This window comes from Mustelus asterias, unplaced genomic scaffold, assembly GCF_964213995.1.
Source record: "Mustelus asterias unplaced genomic scaffold, sMusAst1.hap1.1 HAP1_SCAFFOLD_1625, whole genome shotgun sequence".
Taxonomy (NCBI): domain Eukaryota; kingdom Metazoa; phylum Chordata; class Chondrichthyes; order Carcharhiniformes; family Triakidae; genus Mustelus; species Mustelus asterias.
The window spans coordinates 50,299-69,943 of record NW_027591570.1 but is presented as its reverse complement, the minus strand read 5'-3'; positions in this window follow the sequence as shown (position 1 = coordinate 69,943).

The following is a 19,645-nucleotide window of genomic DNA, read 5'->3' as shown; positions in this document are numbered from 1 at the left end:
AGGTAGGGATGGAGGGGGGGCGGCAGGTAGGGATGGGGGGGCAGGTAGGGATGGAGGGCTGGGCGGCAGGTCGGGATGGAGGGGGGTGCGGCAGGTAGAGATGGGGGAGCAGGTAGGGATGGGGGGGCAGGTAGGGATGGGGGGGGGCAGGTAGGGATGGAAGGCTGGGCGGCAGGTCGGGATGGAGGGGGGGGCGGCAGGTAGAGATGGGGGGGCAGGTAGGGATGGGGGGGCAGGTAGGGATGGGGGGGGGCCGGTAGGGATGCAGGGGGGGCGGCAGGTAGGGATGGGGGGGGCGGCAGGTAGGGATGGAGGGGGGGCGGCAGGTAGGGATGGGGGGGGCGGCAGGTAGGGATGGAGGGAGGGGTCAGCGGGTAGGGATGGAGGGGGGGCGGCAGGTAGGGATGGGGGGGGCGGCAGGTAGGGATGGGGGGGCGGCAGGTAGGGATGGAGGGGGGGCGGCAGGTAGGGATGGAGGGGGGGTGCGGCAGGTAGGGATGGAGAGGGGGGTGCGGCAGGTAGGGATGGGGGCGCGGCAGGTAAGGATGGAGGGGGGAGCAGGTAGCGATGGAGGGGGGGTGTCAGGTAGGGATGGAGGGGGGGCGGCAGGTAGGGATGGAGGGAGGGGGGGCAGGTAGGGATGGAGGGGGGCGGCAGGTAGGGATGGAGGGAGGGGGCAGCGGGTAGGGATGGGGGGGTGCGACAGGTAGGGATGGGGGGGCGGCAGGTAGGGATGGGGGGGGGCGGCAGGTAGGGATGGGGGGGTGCGGCAGGTAGGGATGGAGAGGGGGGTGCGGCAGGTAGGGATGGAGGGAGGGGGGCAGGTAGGGATGGAGGGGGGCGGCAGGTTGGGATGGAGGGGGAGCGGCAGGTACGGATGGAGGGGGGCGGCAGGTAGGGATGGAGGGGGGCGGCAGGTAGGAATGGAGGGGGAGCGGCAGGTAGGGATGGAGGGGGGCGGCAGGTAGGGATGGAGGGGGGCGGCAGGTAGGGATGGAGGGGGGCGGCAGGTAGGGATGGAGGGGGAGCGGCAGGTAGGGATGGAGGGGGAGCGGCAGGTAGGGATGGGGGGGGGAGCAGGTAGGGATGGAGGGGGGGTGGCAGGTAGGGATGGAGGGGGAGCGGCAGGTAGGGATGGAGGGGGGGGCGACAGGTAGGGATGGAGGGGGAGCGGCAGGTAGGGATGGAGGGAGGGGGGCAGGTAGGGATGGGGGGGGCAGCAGGTAGGGATGGAGGGGGGGGTGACAGGTAGGGATGGAGGGGGGGGCGACAGGTAGGGATGGGGGGGGCAGCAGGTAGGGATGGAGGGGGGGGCGACAGGTAGGGATGGGGGGGGCAGGTAGGGATGGGGGGGGCGGCAGGTAGAGATGGAGGGGGGGGCGACAGGTAGGGATGGAGGGGGGGGCGACAGGTAGGGATGGGGGGGGCAGCAGGTAGGGATGGAGGGGGGGGCGACAGGTAGGGATGAGGGGGGGGGCGGCAGGTATGGATGGGTGGGGCCGGCAGGTAGGGATGGAGTGGGGGGTCGGCAGGTAGGGATGGAGGGGGGTCGGCAGGTAGGGATGGAGGGGGGGCAGGTAGGGATGGAGAGGGGGGGCAGGTAGGGATGGAGGGGGGCAGGTAGGGATGGAGCTGGGGTGCAGGTAGGGATGATGGGTGCAGGTAGGGATGGAGGGGGGGCAGGTAGGGATGGAGGGGGGCGGCAGGTAGGGATGGAGGGGGAGCGGCAGGTAGGCATGGAGGGGGGCGGCAGGTAGGGATGGAGGGGGGCGGCAGGTAGGGATGGAGGGGGAGCGGCAGGTCGGGATGGAGGGGGGCGGCAGGTAGGGATGGAGGGGGGCGGCAGGTAGGGATGGAGGGGGGCGGCAGGTAGGGATGGAGGGGGAGCGGCAGGTAGGGATGGAGGGGGAGCGGCAGGTAGGGATGGAGGGGGGAGCAGGTAGGGATGGAGGGGGGGTGGCAGGTAGGGATGGAGGGGGGGGCGACAGGTAGGGATGGAGGGGGAGCGGCAGGTAGGTATGGAGGGAGGGGGGCAGGTAGGGATGGGGGGGCAGCAGGTAGGGATGGAGGGGGGGGGCGACAGGTAGGGATGGAGGGGGGGGTGACAGGTAGGGATGGGGGGGGCAGCAGGTAGGGATGGAGGGGGGAGCAGGTAGGGATGGAGGGTGTGGCAGGTAGGGATGGGGGGGGCAGGCAGGGATGGGGGGGGCGGCAGGTAGAGATGGAGGGGGGGCGACAGGTAGGGATGGAGGGGGGGGCGACAGGTAGGGATGGGGGGGGGCAGCAGGTAGGGATGGAGGGGGGGGCGACTGGTAGGGATGAGGGGGGGGGGGCGGCAGGTAGGGATGGGTGGGCCAGCAGGTAGGGATGGAGTGGGGGGCCGGCAGGTAGGGATGGAGTAGGGGGTCGGCAGGTAGGGATGGAGGGGGGTCGGCAGGTAGGGATGGAGGAGGGGCAGGTAGGGATGGAGAGGGGGGGCAGGTAGGGATGGAGGGGGGCAGGTAGGGATGGAGCTGGGGTGCAGGTAGGGATGATGGCTGCAGGTAGGGATGGAGGGGGGGCAGGTAGGGATGGAGGGGGGAAGGTAGGCATGGAGGGGAAGCTAGGGATGGAGGGGGGAAGGTAGGGATGGAGGGGGGAAGGTAGGGATGGAGGGGACAGGTAGCGATGGGGGGCAGGTAGGGATGGAGGGGGGAAGGTAGTGATGGAGGAGTGAAGGTAGGGATGGAGGGGGGGCAGGTAGGGATGGAGGGGGGAAGGTAGTGATGGAGGAGTGAAGGTAGGGATGGAGGGGGGGCAGGTAGGGATGGAGGGGGGAAGGTAGGCATGGAGGGGAAGCTAGGGATGGAGGGGGGAAGGTAGGGATGGAGGGGGGAAGGTAGGGATGGAGGGGACAGGTAGCGATGGGGGGCAGGTAGGGATGGAGGGGGGAAGGTAGTGATGGAGGAGGGAAGGTAGGGATGGGGGGCAGGTAGGGATGGAGGGGGGAAGGTAGGGATGGAGGGGGGAAGGTAGGGATGGAGGGGACAGGTAGCGATGGGGGGCAGGTAGGGATGGAGGGGGGAAGGTAGGGATGGAGGGGGGAAGGTATGGATGGTGGGGGGAAGGTAGGGATGGAGGGGGAAGGTAGGGATGGAGGGGGGAAGGTAGCGATGGAGGGGGGAAGGTAGGGATGGAGGGGGTAGGTCGGGATGGAGGGGGGAAGGTAGGGATGGAGGGGGGAAGGTAGAGATGGAGGGGGGAAGGTCGGGATGGAGGGGGCAGGTCGGGATGGAGGGGGGAAGGTAGGGATGGAAGGGGGAAGGTAGGGATGAGGGGGGAAGGTAGGGATGGACGGGGAAGGTAGGGATGGAGGGGGAAGGTAGCGATGGAGGGGGGAAGGTAGGGATGGAGGGGGTAGGTCGGGATGGAGGGGGGAAGGTAGGGATGGAGGGGGGAAGGTAGGGATGGAGGGGGGAAGGTCGGGATGGAGGGGGCAGGTCGGGATGGAGGGGGGAAGGTAGGGATGGAGGGGGGAAGGTAGGGATGAGGGGGGAAGGTAAGGATGGAGGGGGGAAGGTAGGGCGGGGGAGAGGGAACAGGTTTGGATGGAGGAGAGGAAGTAGGAATGGAGTGGGGAGGCCATAGGGCTGGGGCAGACAAAGGGATGGAGGGGGGAGATAAGGAGGGGGAGCAGGGGGGGAGGCTGATTGTAAGGATGGTAGGGATGGAGAGAGGATAGTGGGTGGATGTAGGCATGGAGGGGACGGTATTAGAGATGGAGGGGGTGGGGGGCAGCGGTGGTTGCTCTGGGCAGTTTAGTGCTCACACACCCTTCAAATTCAAAATGAAAAGAGCACGGGTACAACAAGGGAAATGGAAAAGCACAGAGCATGGTGAGGAGATGTATTATGTGGGGTTCGAAGGCGCTGTCTAAGGAGGCTTGGTGAGTTGCTGCTGTGCATCTTGTAGATGGTACACACGGCTGTCACTGAGCGTCAGTAGTGGAGGGAGTTGGTGCCAATCAAGTGGGCTGCTTTGTCCTGGATGGTGTTGAGCTTCCTGGGTGTTGGAGCTACGCTCATCCAGGCAAGTGGAGAGTTTTCTATCACACTCCTCACTTGTGACTACAGGATTTATATTTACACTTGTCCACATGGTGGGATCTATTGGTGGATGGGTGGGAGTTGGAAGTCTCTGTCATGAACCTTCCTGTGACTGAACAGGCCCATTCCTGATCTACAGACCGTTGAATGGATGGGGCCGGGATATCCCAGGAGTTAGTGGCGTCAGGAGAGCATCCTTTTGCTGCTTTCTCTGCCACTCTGGTTCATCATTAAGGCAGATGGACTGAAAGCGCGATGCAGCTTGATGGACATGTCTTCGCCGTTTTCGACAACTGGTCACAAGCTATTCCCAGTCATTAATGTTTCATTGTTCTCCCCTTGAACAGTGGTCAAATAAGGAAAAAAAGGCCTTGTGAATCATAGAATCCCAATAGTGCAGAAGGAGACCATTTGACCCATTGAGTCTGCACCGACCACAATCCACCCAGGCCCTATCCCCCTAACTACACACATGGTAATCTTCCGAACTATCTCATGTGGCTCCTGGTCAGTTTTTAAAATAATGTCCCTGAGAGGTGCCTTGAGATGTGTTATTTCACCATGGATGAGTGAAAAACATTGTAGTGTACAGAATAGTGCAAGTCCTCCTGACACTATCGGGCAATTTAACTGGTCCCCTTGACACGAAGGGGCAATTTAGCTCGTCCTCCTGACACTAGGGGGCAATTTAGCGAGTCCCCTTGACACTATGGGGCAATTTAGCTCATCCTCCTGACACTATGGGGCAATTTAGCTAGTCCTCCTTACACTAGGGAGCAATTTAGCTACTCCTCCTTACACTAATGGAATTTAGCTCGTCCTCCTGACACCCTAGAGCAATCTAACCCGCACGGCTTTGGACTGTGGGAGGAAACAGAGCACCCGGAGGAAACCCACACAGACACGGAGAGAACATACAAACTCCACACAGTCACTCGAGGCCGGAATTGAACCCGGGTCCCTGGCACTGTGAGGCAGCAGTGCTAACCACTGTGCCGCCCATGAAGAGGTGTTCTTCGGCCATCCGGAGTTGATTTTACAGGCATTTTGCCTGAATGCTCGTGCAGCTGGATGATGACGGCATTTGTTCGATGATCCTCCTATTGAATCCAGGGAATGCGGTGGATGCATTGCTTATGGAATTTCTCTCACACTCTCGTGTTACTGATACACAGCACAGATCTCACCACAGTATAAACGTGGTGATGCCAACTGTTCTGTACACTATCCTGTTTTTCACTCATCCACGGTGCTATAACACATCTCGAGGCGCCTCTCAAACATTATTTCAAAAATTGACCAGGAGCCACATGAGATATTTGGACAGATTACCATACATCCTATCCAAAAAATATGGGTCTTAACGAGTGAAAGGAGGAGAGGGAGGGAGGCAGAGAAGTTCACAGAGGGTATTCCAGTTTTTAGGTCTTCGACAGTTGAAGGCACTGCCACGAATGGGGGAGCAATCTAAATCAAAGATGCACAAGATGCCACAATTAGAGTAGGGCAGACGTTTATGAGGTTGGAGGAGATTAGAAATAGGGAGACGCAAAGTGATTGGGGCATTTGAAAACAAGGATGAGAAGTTTCAAATCAAGACATGATTTGATTTGATTTATTATTGTCACATGTATGAACATACAGTGAAAAGTATTGTTTCTTGCGCGCCACATAGACAAAACCGTTTGTAGAGAAGGAAACGAGAGAGTGCAGAATGTAGTGATACAGTCATAGCTCGGGTGTAGAGAAAGATCAACTTAATGCAAGGTAAGTCCATTCAAAAGCCTGACAGCAGCAGGGAAGAAGCTGTTCTTGAGTCGGTTGGTACGTGACCTCAGATTATTGTATCTTTTTCCTGAAGGAAGAAGGTGGAAGAGAGAATGTCCAGGGTGCGTTGGGTCCTTAATTATGCTGGCTGCTTTGCAGAAGCAGTGGGAAGTGCAGACAGAATCAATGGATGGGGGGCTGGTTGCTTGACTGTTGCTTGACGTTGCTTGACTGGGAGCCAGTATAGATCAGTAAGTTCAGCTGTGACAGGGAAATGGAGGACCTGGTGCAAAAGTCATGGGCAGCAGAGTTTTGGATGACCTCAAGTTTATGGATGGTAGAATATGGGAGGACAGCCAGGTGTTTATTGGAATAGTCCCACTTTTCATGGATGATCCCCAAGGCTCAGCGTCGGCATTCCGTTGAGCAGACCTTACAGTGGCCTGTGCCCACCAATGAGGACTCCCCAGTGCTGTGCCCACCAATGAGGACTCCCCAGTGCTGTACCCACCAATGAGGACTCCCCAGTGCTGTGCCCACCAATGAGGACTCCCCAGTGCTGTGCCCACCAATGAGGACTCCCCAGTGCTGTACCCACCAATGAGGACTCCCCAGTGCTGTACCCACCAATGAGGACTCCCCAGTGCTGTGCCCACCAATGAGGACTCCCCAGTGCTGTACCCACCAATGAGGACTCCCCAGTGCTGAACCTGTCTCCAACACATGCTTCTGATTGGTGATGTGAATGTTTCTCACCATCTGCAAACTAGGTTTGTGTGTCTGCACTGTTGGAGGGTGGGCCAGAGTTGTGACGATGAACCCTGAGTGCTAACTCTCATCTGGGCACTCCTTAACCTGCCCTCTTATCAGCTTCTATACTATCATTGAAGTTGGTGTGACCATTATCAATGAAAGAGATGATTAAGCTGTATTAATATGATTCCCTCCAATTTAGACACAACAAGGAATCCATGAAAGGTCTTTAGAGGATCCGCGAAGCTGGTGGCTGCCACGTGACTGGTAAATGTCGATTCATATGTGCAAGATTTGAAAATAATTAGAGAAATCAATGAGCCAATCAGCAGACTGTATGGAGTGTATCCCGTTAACAATGAAAAAGGGTATCTATTTTTACTCAATTATTTAATTACGACCAGCTTGATATATGCATAGATATAGCTAGAAAAGACTTGTTTACATTTGATTACTATGTTCTCACCTATTTCACCTATTTGGGTGGCACAGTGGTTAGCACTGCTGCCTCTCAGCACCAGGGACCCGGGTTCAATTCCAGCCTCGGGTCACTGTCTGTGTGGAGTCTGCACGTTCTCCCCGTGTCTGCGTGGGTTTCTTCCAGGTGTTCCAGTTTCCTCCCACACTCCAAAGATGTGTGGGTCAGGTTGATTGGTCTTGCTAAATTGACCCTAATGTCAGGGGATTAGCAGGTTAAATAAGTGGGGTTATGGGAATAGGGCCTGGGTGGGATTGTGCAGACTTGATGGGCCGAATGGCCTCCTTCTGCACTGTAGGAATTCTATGATTCGCAGCAAAAGAAAGGGGCACCAACATTGAGAATGTTTGTGGTTCCCCAATACTCTTGGTAAGTCATGAAGGGTTCCACCACTCAAAGGTTGGGAAACCCTGGGTTATAGTAATAATAGAACAAAATGAAGGAACAAGATGGATGTGAAGGCATAAATTTAAGTCAGTTTGATTGTATTATTTCAATTTGGCCATCTTGCTATTTTTAAATAGTGATTCTTGTCCTTTTCTTTGCAAAGTGAATGTTTTAGTAAACATATAAAAAGGTAAATGTTAAATCGAGGTTATGACCAGTCAAAATAAAAAGAATATAGATGCAGACCAGAATCAAGAGTCTATATATTTGTTTGATTTTACATGTAATGGAATGAGAATGCTGTTGTACAAAAGGATGAAATGAAGCAATTATTAGAAAACTGCAGAAAAGCTCCTTACAAAAATAACAGAACTCAAGCTGGGCTGTGGTGGCATCACATGAAGGTGTTGAAGGAAGTGAGAGAAGAGATTTGAGGATCTGGTCACAATTCCTCAATTCTCCTTCCTATGTAATTTCGTGCAGAGAACACTGATGTTACTTCAAGAATAGAAAGTAGGATCAACTGGGTAACTGAAGCAGTTCCTCTAATATCAGTTCTGTGCAAACAACTGAATCCATAATTCAAGGTCAAAATTGTGAGCATCTTTAAAAATACCCATTGTGCTAATTGAGCACAGATAATGTGGCTTTGTAAAGGGCAAGCTACGATTGGCAAATTAACATTTTAGTGAACTGAATTGGACGGATAAAGGAACATTGATTTTTTGCGATGAAATGTTCTTTTTGAAGCGATATCGAAGTAGTGTAGTGAGTAATGTGAGGCGAAGGAATCTTCTGAAACCTTGACCCTGCACTGACCATCGCCTAAGCCTGACGACCCCCTGAAGACCGTCAAACATATGTTGATGTTGGAAAGACAAATAACTTGCATCTCTATTCCCCTTTCAACCCAAAGCACTTCACAGGCAATGAAGAAGTTCTGAAGGATAATTACTGTTGTAATATAAATAACCTGGCAGCAATGTGTGTAAAACAAGTTTCTGTAAATAATAATGTAATCATGATCCGATAAGCTGGTTCAGGGGTAAAATATTGGCCAGGAATTCAGTGCGAGTTCCCCAGTTCTTCCAATAGTGATATAGCATCTTTTATGTCCACTTGTGAGGACAGACGGAGGCTTCAGTTTCACGGCTCATGCAAAAGAAGGCACTTCTTTCAATGCAGCACCTAGTACAGCACTGAACATATCAGCCTAGTAATGTGTTTAAGTTCTGGATACATTATGAGCCAAGATGTTGACACCCTGATTTTAAACAGAATGGGTTTTGGGTGGGTGAGTGGTGAAGTGAGTTTGACCTGTTGCCCTCGGGTGTTCGAAGAGCAATCTTTTGCACCTGAACATCAGCCACAAGTAATACTTGAGAAATCACTTTACTGAACAGATTGTCATTGAAATCTCTCTGCTGTTGCCACCACAAACCCAAACTCAAAGCAGGGCCAATGCCACATTCTCAGTGGCTGGGCCAAGGGGTCACAGATTGTGGCTGAGACAGTCCTGCTGCTGCCGGTGGCTCATAGTGCCTTGAGTTGCTAGGTCTGTTTGAAATCTATCCCATTTAGCATGGTGATCGTGCCATACAACACCATGGAGGGTATCCTCAATGTGAAGATGTGACTTTGTCTCTACAAGGACTGCACAGGGGTCACTCCTACTTGTTACTGTCATGGACAGATGCATCTGTGGCAGGCAGGTTAGTGAGGGCGAGGTCAAGTATGTTATTTTTCTCTTGTTGGTTCCCTCACCACCAGTCACAGACCTAGTCTAGCACCCATGTCCTTTAGGTCAGTAGTAGTACTACCGCTTTTGGTGATGAACATTGAAGTCCCCCAACCAGAGTACATCCTGTTGTGCCCTTGCCACCCTCAGTGCTTCCTCCAAGTGGCATTCAACATGCAGGAATACTGATTCATCAGCAAGGGCGGGGGAAGGGTGGGGGGAGGTGGTGTCGGGGGGTGGGAGGAGGAGTGGGGCGAATTCAGTGAAGAAAGTGACTGGCCCGGATGGGCTACCCTGATGAGTACTCAGATCCTGCACGGACCAGCTGGCGTGGATATTCGCAGGCATTTGCAACCTTTCTTTACACCAATCTGAGGTCCCTATCTGCTTCAAGAAGACAACCATAATCCCTGTACCAAATAAAACCCAAGCAGCGCGCCTTAATGACTATCATCCGGTGGCTCTAACATCCATCATTATGAAGTGCTTCGAAAGGTTAATCATGGCAATTCTGGCCTCCTGGATTGCCTGGATCCACTACAGCTTGCCTATCACCGCAACAGGTCCACAGCAGACGCCATCTCCTTGGCCCTATACTCTACCCTGGAAGAACTGAATAACAAGCATACCTATGACAGATTCCTTTTTATTAACTACTGCCCAGCCTTCAACACCATTATTCCTACAAAACTCATCTCTAAGCTACGTGGTCTCGGGTTCGACATCTCCCTCTTTGACTGGATCCTAGACTTCCTAACCCACAGACTGCAATCAGTAATGATAGGCAACAACACCTCCTCCAAAATCATCCTCAACACCTTGTGGCTGAATAACAGTTCTATATTCCATGGAGACTGCAACTTCTAAAGCCTTCTTTAGGTTTAGGTTCCTTTCTGTTAACACCGCCTTTGCGTCGCTTCGCTTCTTGACCCACACGCTGGTCTGACTCCAATGGTGTCGTTCAAGACATCCCCAAATTCTCAGTGTTCAGCTAATTTCTTCAAAGTAGTGACAAACTGTGTTACTGATTCATCTTCTTGTTGGTTACACTTATGGAACCTGAACCTCTCAGCGATGACCAAAGGTTTGGGTGAGAAAGAGCCCTGCAATATTCCAGCTATCTTATTATCGGTTTTCGAGCCTGGCTTTTCCAGCTGTATCAGACTTCTCAGGAGGTTGAATGTTTCCATCCACCAACTCCCCTACTCGGGAAAATTAGCATTACAATATCTGCTGCAATTTGTTTGCTGGGACAAAATAATTTAATCTTTCAGGATATGAGCTCCATCGCTTGGTGTTCTGTCTCACAGCACCAAAGATTCCCACCATTTTTCCTTCGAAAAGTGTTTGCGTAAGCATGATGTGCCACAAATTGTTTCAGCATTCCCTCGCTTCTTTTTTCAAAGAAGGTGCCTTAAAATGCCCTTGTTCCAACTCGGAGCAACGCGAATACACATCAAGAGGAGGTCACAAATGTTGCCTCGGATACAAGGGTTACACATGTCTTGTGCAGCCATCAGTTTAGCACAGGAAATGCCTTTGCTCATGTTGCTGACATGGAACTAAAGGCAAATCGCTTTGATGAGATTGAGTGAGACTTAAATGGAGAAACAAGCTGAGACATAATTGGGGTGGGAGGGTATTCATTTTGTAAACTTGAATGAGCGCAGTACCTTGCATCACATCAATTAGCATTCAATACCTAAGACTTGAAAACAAATAAACGAGAAAACAATACCACCATTGTGCATTCAAAATGTATTAATTTTCCTAACTCGACTGCTATGACGAGGTGCAGCCTCGATATCTGTGGCTATGCCCCGTTATGTGAAATAACTTTGGCAGGCATCCTTTGGTGGCCTGAGGCGTGTAAGGCCCCAACCTACTTAAGGTTTTCTTCCCTGGAGCAAATTGTGATGATAGTTGTACAATTGATTTAGATATATGTATTTCTTTTGGTGTTTGGGAGAATGTTTAAACATTCAACTCATGCTACCCCCAGTCTGTATGTCTGGAGGGTTTGCAGCTCAGATTTTGGGAGAGCAGGATAATTACCCATTTCAGTCTTGCAAGTGTTTATTTTAAGTAAAGCTAATGGACTTTAATTTACTTAAGTTCCCCTGGGATTTTGGTTTAGCGTGATTGACAGGGTCCTGTGATGATGTGGTTTATGTGCATAGCTGGGTCTGGAGCAGAGGAAAGCACTTTTTCAGAAAGTAGTTTGTTGCAATTGAAGCCTGGAAGCCTTGAAGTGAGAAGGATTTTGCAGGTTTCTGGAACTCCATCTCTCTCTGAAAGCTAAAAGGCTGTTAACAAACATTAAAGTATGCCTGGGTTTGCTCGCTATATTATTTTAAAGGAGAATTGATTTATGCATCAATGGGGCTTATTTGGCCTGACCTGTTGGAGTTGATGGGGTCACAGGCAGATGTATGATAGGACACCCTTGGATTGTCCTGAGCAATGTACCTAATGTGTCTGCTTGTTGCTCCTTCTCGGTTAAGGTGACCAGAGAACCCCCCCTGACCCCTTGGGGAGAATGGGAACCTGGAGTGAGGTTGAAGTTCCCCTCCCCTATTGCCTAGCCACTGATGGAAGACACCCATGGCTAGAGCACTTTTGTGGAGGTACGAGCTCAAATCCAGCAAAGATTGTCGACCTGGATCTCCAAGCAACACCATCTCACCATTTTACCAGGATGCTGCCTGGTTTGGAGGGTAGGTCTTATGAGGAAAGGTTGCGGGAGCTAGGGCTGTTCTCTCTGGAGCGGAGGAGGCTGAGGGGAGACTTAATAGAGGTTTATAAAATGATGAAGGGGATAGATAGAGTGAACGTTCAAAGACTATTTCCTCGGGTGGATGGAGCTATTACAAGGGGGCATAACTATAGGGTTCGTGGTGGGAGATACAGGAAGGATATCAGAGGTAGGTTCTTTACGCAGAGAGTGGTTGGGGTGTGGAATGGACTGCCTGCAGTGATAGTGGAGTCAGACACTTTAGGAACATTTAAGCGGTTATTGGATAGGCACATGGAGCACACCAGGATGATAGGGAGTGGGATAGCTTGATCTTGGTTTCAGATAAAGCTCGGCACAACATCGTGGGCCGAAGGGCCTGTTCTGTGCTGTACTCTTCTATGTTCTATGTTCACCATCTTCCCAATGGAGACTTTGATATGCTCACTTGCCGGAGCCATGACATCAAACAGAACATGGACTGACTCCTCCATCCTTTGTTACAGTCTGCTGATGGTCTCTCACAACTCCACCTGATGATCTCCAGCCTGCTTCTGCATCTCCAACATTTCTCTTAGGGGTGATTCCAGAGACTCGGACTCAAACTCCATAAGTACCTGGTCCCCGGCAGTCCTCTGCATGTCAGGACATCAGTTGTCACTGCCTCTACCTGCTGTTGACATGTGCCTGAAAGATGATCACCAGATCATCACCTGAGCCTACTCGAGAAGTAGCTTCCATTGAGGTGCGGGTATCTACCCTGGTGGACGGTGCAGGTGAAGGTAGTGACATCTCTTCATCTGATGCTTTTTCTGCCTTCTCATCTGAGCTGCTCTGGGGCTGAGGCACTTGCTGGAGAATATTGTCCTTCTTTTCATGCTGGTAACTGCAATTGAGAGGAGAAATAGTGATTGATGAAGCAGAATTCTGCATTAAAGATCACTCCGTCAATGCTGGATGTGTTAACGCATACTGGATGCACCTTCATTGGCTTATTGAGGGAGGCCAATCTCGTTTTCCACTCAGAAACTTCCATATCCTTGCCAGTGAGCTCAGCAACCTGCTCTCTGAATTCCTAAACTCCAGGGTCCCTCCTCTGGTCTTGGATCTCTACTTTTATTGTGTGAGACTTTGCCCTGCACACAGACAGATAGCTTGACCATGAACACTGTGGATGAAATAGCAGCTCAGAAACATGCATGACTGTTGTGTGCGCTGAAGCCTCCCCAGGAAGGGCTTTGTTTTCTTTATATGATGCTAAAGTGGCTGGCAGACGTTAGCACTCAACGTTCCATCTGCTGGTAGTGCGTGACATCCCTGTGGAGTTTAACCCTTTGACTACTAATCCCCTGATGCAAATGAGAGTTTGGAGTGAGTAGAAAGTTCACATACCCTGGTGGAATGCATCAGGTCATTCATTCACTTCCTGTCCTACAGGAAGATTCTTTTTTGCTTCCCATAATTGCTGACTTCCCTGAGAACTCCCTTCCAGATCATATGGATGGACATCCTGCTCCCATCCCTCAGAAGTACAATTTAAAGTTTATTTATTCGTGTCACAAGTAGGCTTATATTAATACTGTGAAAATCCCCTAGTCGCCACACTCCGGCACCTGCCAAGGCACACTGAGGGAGAATTTAGCATGGCCGATAGTTGTCTTTCGGACTGTGGGAGGAAACCAGAGCACCCGGAGGAAACCCACGCAGACACGTGGAGAACATGCAAACTCCACACAGTGATCCAAGCCGGGTCAATCAAACCCAGGTTCTTTGCGCTGTGAGGCAACAGTGCTAACCACAAAAAGACCTCCCCTCTTCCCTGGACAGCCTGGGGAAAGAGTCCCCATCGACATCTTGCTGAACCCCTTTATAACCATAGTATGGCACTTCACAACACCTGGTCTGCAGTGAGTAAATGTCTATGCAGATGCTGTTTAAATATGGTGGCACAGGCCCCCAAGATGTAACATTATGTCGGATGAATCAGTACCCGCACCACTATGAGATTTGATATGCTCCCCAATGGTGCATTATTAATGAGCTGAAAAGTGGAAGGCACAAAAATGTGACCTTGCAATGCAACAGGAATCATGCCAACTGTCCCGTCTGCCACCTGGCTTAGTCTCCAAAACAGAAAATTCCACCCTAAATCTTTTTTCTTTTGAAAGGAAAAGCAGGAGTACGGACAACAGCAGAGTAATGACACAGGTGGAGAAACAACAGTTATTAATTCCTGATAAAGATGAATAAACTCTACAATTCGGCAGGTTTGAAAGTGTGTCCACACAAGACATGTCTGCTAGGACAGCATGACAAGTATTGGGAACAAGTACCAGACAGGTGTAATTCTGGCCTGCAATGGAAGGGAGCATGAAACCCAGGGGAATTTTGAAATTATATTTCTTGAGTTCAAAGAGACCCAATAATTATTGCTCCAGGGACTTTAATCTGCAGTTTTGGAGTCGTAAGTTTATGGAGTAGATGTAAACGCTTTTGAAGGGCAGACAAGGTGGAGGCGATCTTACCAAAAAGATTCTAAGTGCCAAATGAGAAAATGGGAGAAATTCGCACCATTTCCTGGATGACGTAAAAGTCAAATCTTACCTGACACTGCCAAAAGTTTTTTGACAAACCTGAAATCCAAACTTGAAAGCCAGCTGATAGCAGCAGAGGGCTGCATTGCACATGTGTAGGTTCTTGTGCCCTGAGAGCAGCAGAGGCCTGTCACTACCTCTATTGCTATAGCTGGCCTCTGTGGCCTAAGCGCCCTCCCCCCCCGACTACCATGGGACCTGGCAACCGATCATGAACCCCTCATCTAGAATGATTGTGAGCTACCCACCGCCGCCCCCTCCCCCACCCCCAGAATGATCGCCACCCACCCTCACCCCAACTGATCGCTGTGAAGAGTGTGCAGCACTTCCCCACCACCAAACAGACCACTCCCAGCTTGCCCCCCCTTCAGGCCCCACCTCCTTAGTACTGCCTGGGTGTCTGATGGGCACTGCCAGGGTGCCAGGCTGGCAGTGCCCAGGGGGCACTCCCTTGCCCCCCCCCCTCCAGGGGAAAGGGCCTCAATGGCCTCCGGTCCCCCCCGTTGATGGGGGACCATACGTGATCCTCACTGGACAGAATCTTCCCTGGCAACGCCACATAGGCAAGTGTGCCTGGACGATTCCGTCCCAGGCCCACGAATTACATTTAATTCACAATTTAAATAAATTTAAATAATATATTTAGCGCTGGATATCCAGTGCCAGTCAGATCGCGAGAGGTGAAAAATCAGGCGCAAACCTGATTTCTCAGCTCTCTCCTGCAATCTTACCGGCTTGCCCCACCAATCGTGCGGCAGGGCGCAAAGGTAAGATCACCCCAATGTGTTTAAGTGTCGCGATCTTAAGGTTTTTAAATTTCCATTAAAAACACAATTTTGGCACGACTATTTTGACAGGAATCTGGTGTCGGTGCAAAACAAAAATACCTCAGTTTCTGTAGTTTAAATAGAGTTCTGGGTTGAAATTTCCCAAGGGCTGTTATTGCAACTGAGGTTATAAATGCTTGGCTGCTTTTCAAAAGCTGTAAACCATCTATTTCACTACAGGGGTGTTGAGTTTACATTCTGTTTGACCACTTGAAGGTTATTGGGGGTATGTTGGAAAATGGAACTGCGTGTGTTTGTATGCTCCTAGTTTGTATGTTCATAAGTATGTGTATCAAAGAATTAACTGTATTTCATGTAGTGACTTAATTGAAGATTGTTTTTTATGCTGCCGGCTTTTCCCATTGAATTTTTAAACACTTTGAAAATAATACTAGCGGCAGGTCCCACAATGTCATGCTGGCAGGTCAGCTCTGAATGATCCCGCCCCACCAGCAACCTCACTTTTCAATGAAAAGGGTATCCCGATTGTAAAAATAAATAAGAAAATGATTCCCCTGATGGACACAGGAACACCCCCTGCCCCATGGACATGGGAGACTCCCCCCCAAGGAACTCCCCCACAGACAGGAGCTCCCTGAGGCTATCCTCTTCCACAGACACACTCCCTCCCCCACGGGGAATCCCCCAACCACAAACCTCCCCAACAGAAGCCTTCCTGAGCAGTCTGCTAGTAGTGCTCCTGTGGCAGCATCCAGGTAGGGCCAAGTGGTAGTGCCAGGGCAGTGCCTAGGCATTGCCTGGGCAGTCCCAGGATTTAACCACCTCCCTCCCCCTAGGGGCTGACCATACCTGTGTGCCCCTGGCAGGGATCATTCGCCAGATTCCCATTTTATCACGAGTGTCACATCGGCGGGGGAGGGAAAATTCTAATGTGAAAGGGAAGCCTGAAAATTATATTAAAATTAAAATGTATTTATTGCGTGGGCAGGAACCCCGTTGCGTTATTGGCAAAGGTGTGGGGGTGGGGGGGGGGGGGGGGGGGTGAATCCAGCGAGGAAACCCTGCCAGCTTGAAAGCTGTTTTGGAACTGCCACTGTGTTTTTCAATCTTGCCGCCATTCCTACCTACTGGAAAATCCCAGCTTTGGAAGGGTTTTCATGAATGGGAGTTTTTTTCACTACCAAGTGGATTGTTGCTGATTTATTTTTGTTGACTGAGGCCTGCTGTGGATCCTGGCTGAGTGACAATTGAGGTAGCAATGGGAGTATGAGATAGAATGAAGAGGCATGGAGATGGTCTGGAAGATTCATGAGGGTATGGAAGGCCTCATGAACTGTATGAGGGGGCATAGGGAGTGAGTAGAGAGGGCGAGAGCTTTGGAAACAATTGGGGTGAAGTTCCACAAAAGCAAGACAGGCCTTCTAAGTGACCCACCTTTGGCACTTGCCCTCCCTCCTCCTCCTCCCCGCCAAGACCTGATTCTGGATTTGATGAGCTCAACTCTATCCTGCCCCTACACTCTGGAGCAAACATTAGGAGTAACGGAGCCATTTAAACTGAGGGAGGATTGCCTTTTCTGGAAAATACCTGCCTCGACAGGGAAAATCTGCTCCAGAGAATCACTCTGCTCACAAGGAAACAATGGGACCCATCAAGTCTAAGCTGGCTTTCTGTAAAGCAAAGCTCCCTGTCCAATTACCGCATTATATGCCAAGAGGCCTCCATATTTATTTCCTATCCAATTTCCTTTTGGAATCATTGATTGGTCCTTCTTCCACCACCCACATAGACAATGAATTCTAGGTCTTTACCAGTCGCTGCATAAAAGTATTCTTCCTTACTCATTCTGCTCCACTGCCTCATATTCCTTGTCCTAAATCTTAAATCTGTCTCCCAGACAGAAATTTTCAGGCCATTCCCACCGGCAGGATCCTCCGCTCCCAGCAACGAAGGGTGTGAATAGCGGGAAAACCCATTGACAACAGCGTGACCAGAAGATCCCACTGCTGCCCGTTGGTATGCCCCCTCAGCCACCACAAAACATGTTGCGGGGTCAGAGCAGAGGAGGAAAATCCTACCCCTGGTCTTTGTACATGAGCACATGGAACAATTTTTCTTTGTCAACATTATTTAAATGTGTCAGACTCCTGTGCACCTCAACCACATTGGTATTCAGAGGAATTTGGCTGTCTTTGTATAGGAATCACAGAAATCTAACATTCAGGTATACCAAGCAATTAAGAAGACAAAATTGTATTGGAGCCTTTATTGCAAGGGCGCTGGAATACAAGAGTGAGCAAGTTTTACTGCAATTATATAGCACTTTGGTGAGACAATATTTGAAGGATGATGAAGGAACAAATGGAATAGGCCTATGCCCTCTGGAGTTCAGGAAATTGAGAGATCAACTCATTCAAAGAAATGAAAGTTCTAATTCCTAGAGGGCCTGAAAGAATAGGTATGAGATGCTGTTTCTACTGGCTGGAGAGTCTGGACCTAAGGGACAAAGAGCTGGATTGTCACCAAGTTGGATTAACTCGGAAGTCTTTTAAAAATGGCTGGTGGGTCCTGATTCAGAATTCCTGACCACATTCTGGCTGTGTGGTATTTGTGAGTGTCTTTAGAGGGTGCTTGCTGATTCCTGTCAGAAGCCGGCATCTGGACTCCTGATCTGGCCGGCTCCATTGCTGAGGTACGTACCTCCTACTTCTCTGCAATTTTCATGGAGCTGTTTTGAAAGAGTCATGGCTCATCATCCTTTAGAGGAGTCATGAACTCCAGTATGCGCAAGAAGCTCTTTTAAAAGCAAAGTTCAGAAGGTCCCCATTGTGCCCCCATGCCAGTTTACACCTCCCACACATTTCCTGTGTCCCCTCATATGTGCCCCCTATGCCAGACTTTGCTCCCTCACCCATCCCCTATGTATCCTCATGCCCCACATGGCAAGCTCTGCCCTTTCTCCCAACCACTCAGGCCCCTCATACACGCCATCCAGGATCTGCCCGTCAATCCACCCCTACGTTCATTCTTGCCCTATATGCCATGCTCTGACCTTTCAGCCACTCCCATGTCACCTCATGCCTCCTATGCCAGGCTGTGCCCTTTGTTCCCTCATGTCCTTTATGCCAGGCTATAAGCTTTCACCCACCACCTATGTCCCGAATGATCCTATGGCAAATTCTGGCCGTCCACCAACCCCCTCATGCCCCCAGGCCAAACTCTGGTACTTCCATGTTCACTGTCCACTTTCTAGAACCAATGAACATCTGCGTGTAAAGTGGGATGTATTAAAAAAAACTTTGAAAAAATTTAATCCATTGATATCTGGACAGCAAGCTGACATAAGGGTCCAAAGCCCTTTAAAGTTTCAAAAATTGAAAACTACAAATACTTGAAACCACTTGAGTTATGCAAACAAACATGGTGAAATTGATCACAGAATTCAGTGGGCCTGAGCTGTCAAGCAAACAATGTTTCCTTGAGGTACACGTATTCTGTTATTCTTATTGATATCTGGACATTCAGCCGATCCTCATACTTGGGGGTGTGTCGGGGTGTGAGGCACCATGGATTTTAAGAACTAAGAACAGTACAGCATAGAAACGGAGCCTTCGGCCCACCAAGCCAGCACTGATCACGTTATCCAACCGCCTGTATCCCTCTATTCCCTGCCTGTTCATGTCACTATCCAGATAAGACTTAAATGTTGTGAACGTGTCTGCTTCAACTGCCTCACTTGGTAGTGCATTCCAGGCCCCCACTACCCTCTGTGTATAAAAAAAACTTACCCGCACATTTCTACTGACCCCACCCCACCGCTTACCTTAAATTTGTGCCCCCTTGTAATTGCCATTTCTGCCGTGGGAAAAAGCTTCCAACTGTTCATCTTATCTATGTCCCTCATGATTTTATAAACTTCCATCAGGTCGTCCTTCAGCCTCTGACTTTCCAGGGAGAACAATCCCAGTTTATTCAATCTCTCCTCATAGCTAATACTCTCCATAACAGTTAACATCCTGTTAAACCTTTTCTGTACTCCCTCCAAAGCCTCCACGTCCTTTTGGTAGTGTGGAGACCAGAATTGGACACGGTATTCCAAATGTGGCCTAACCAACGTTTTATATAACTGTAATATAGTTTGCCAATTTTTATACTCGATGTCCCATCTGATGAAGGCAAGCTTGCCATATGCTTTCTTCACCACCTCTTCCACCTGTGCTGCCACTTTTTTAGGATCTGTGGATGTGTACTTCCAGATCTCTTTGTGTGTCTATGCTCCTGTCTATGGATGTGTCTATGGATGTGTACTCCCAGATCTCTT